Raw genomic sequence first — 2,053 nt, 5'->3', positions numbered from 1 at the left:
CTGAGTCGCCCTTCCAAAGGATGCCGCGGGCAGTGGCAGATTAATGGTGCGGAGGCCACTCATTTCCTGTGGCCAGGAGATGGGCCGCACCACACAGCCCCCCATTGTGGGCTGCCCTTATCTCGGGAAGTTCCGCCTGCCCCATCCGGAAGAGGCAGCTAGGCCCCCATGCCCCTGGCCTCACCTTTCTTTGCCTTTTGGAAGCTGGCCTCACAGGGCTCAGATCCTGCAGGCCTCGGTCTCCCCTCCTCCTGTGGGAAGCCTGGACTTGACCCTAGGGGCAATGGGGAGCCTGGAGGGCCCAGACTTGACCCTGGGAGCAGTGGGGAGCCTGGAGGGCCTGGACTTGACCCTGGGGACAGTGGGGAACCTGGAGGGTGGAGCAGGGTGGGGCCTGGTCTCATCTGGAGTTAAGAGAGGTAATTCTAGGGGCTTCAAGAATGAACTGGGAGGGGCGAGGCTGGAGGCAGTGAGTAGAGGGAGCCTGGCTACACATGGAGGCCTAGCTGGAAGGGGGAGGACAGGGCAGGGCACTGCATTTCTCTGCTTAGAACCTCCCTTTGAGTGTACACAGCCTCTGGTTCAGACCCTCACTTTAGGAGGCAGCACAGGCACACACAGATTCCCCAGGAAGCCTTCCCTGACCACCAGTTGGTCCAGGTCTCCCCAGCCAAATGGGGCTCAGCGCCCTGTGCTTTGCCTCAGACCGTTTAGACCCCTGAGTGTCCTGTGTGGATGCAGATCTGTCTCCTTCATTAGACTGGACATGCCTGGATGGTGGAGACCCCCATGTCTCCAGGACTCACCCCACCCCTGCCCTCTCCAGCTTGGTGAGTTGGACCCACTAAACCTGGCTCCAGCCCAGCCACCACCCCAGGCACATCTCCCTCCGCACAGGCTCTCAGAGTCCCCTCCCCACAGACCTGCCCTCTCGCTCCCATGCTTTTGGCCAAGTATGTCCCTCCACCCAGAATGCCCCTTCTACGTCTCCCCTGGCCAAATCCCAGCCATCATTAAGGGCTGTTCAGGTGCCACCACTCCTTGAAGCCTTGCTAGGCCTACCACTGATGCCAGGCAGTTCTGCAAATGCCTTTCTCCCTTTTCCACTGGTGCAGCTGCATTCAATAAATTCGTTTAAAGATTCCATAGCTTTTTAAAAGAAAATTTGAGACCATTCAATTTGTCCATCCCAACCCTTGAGAGGTGAAGACACCAGTTCAACTGAGGTCTCATGAGAAGTCTAGAACAGATTTTCATTTTAACAGAGGAAGCTGTTGTCAGCTTCCAAGAATGAGTTCACCATTTCCCAATGACCAACAACCCAACAGCTCTGGGAGGGCAGCCGTAGGCCAGCAGGTGGTGGAGTGAGGACCCTGCTGGTGCACTCGCGCCTCCCGTGACATCTGCCCCTCAGGAGTGGAGGAGAGGGAAGGATGGCCTCCCTGAGACCAGACAGACAACAAGCCTGTGCCCGAACCGCATAGATGAAGATGCTCAGGGGTTAGCAGAAAGCTCACAGATACTTTCACCTCCATTTCTTCCCTTCCCCACTCACAACCTCCCTCTGGACAGCTACCTTTACACTCATTTTACCGATGAGGAAACTGGTTCCAAGAGCCTGAGTGACTTGTTCAAGGTCACCCAGAATGATGGAGGGGCTGGGAAGCCATCCCCAGTCTTCCAGCCCAGCTGAAAGTTGGCCAGTGTCAAAGCCCTGCCTGAGGTCACCTAAACACAGGAACGAATGATCTTCTGTGTCTGCGGCCGGGGCTAGGGGGCCCCGTGGCTCTGGGGAGACGCAGGGCAGGAGAAACCTACCACTGGGACGGAGTTTGAGTGGCTTTCCATTTCCCGGACTGGGTCCTGAAGTTAATGATTGACCTGCAGTTCTGTGCGCAGCCTGGCAAGTGCCCAGACTTGGAGGGGCTTGATCCCTGACACTCTGCCCTGAGGGGATTCTTAGAGTAGAGGTTGGGGGAGGAAGCCAGCCTCGGCCAGGGTGGTGGCTCCATAATGCCATGGCCATGGGAGCTGGCCTCGGTCACTGGGGGTG

Source organism: Macaca nemestrina, chromosome 12 (genome assembly GCF_043159975.1).
Source record: "Macaca nemestrina isolate mMacNem1 chromosome 12, mMacNem.hap1, whole genome shotgun sequence".
Lineage (NCBI taxonomy): Eukaryota > Metazoa > Chordata > Mammalia > Primates > Cercopithecidae > Macaca > Macaca nemestrina.
Note: the sequence above shows the minus strand (reverse complement) of the source record.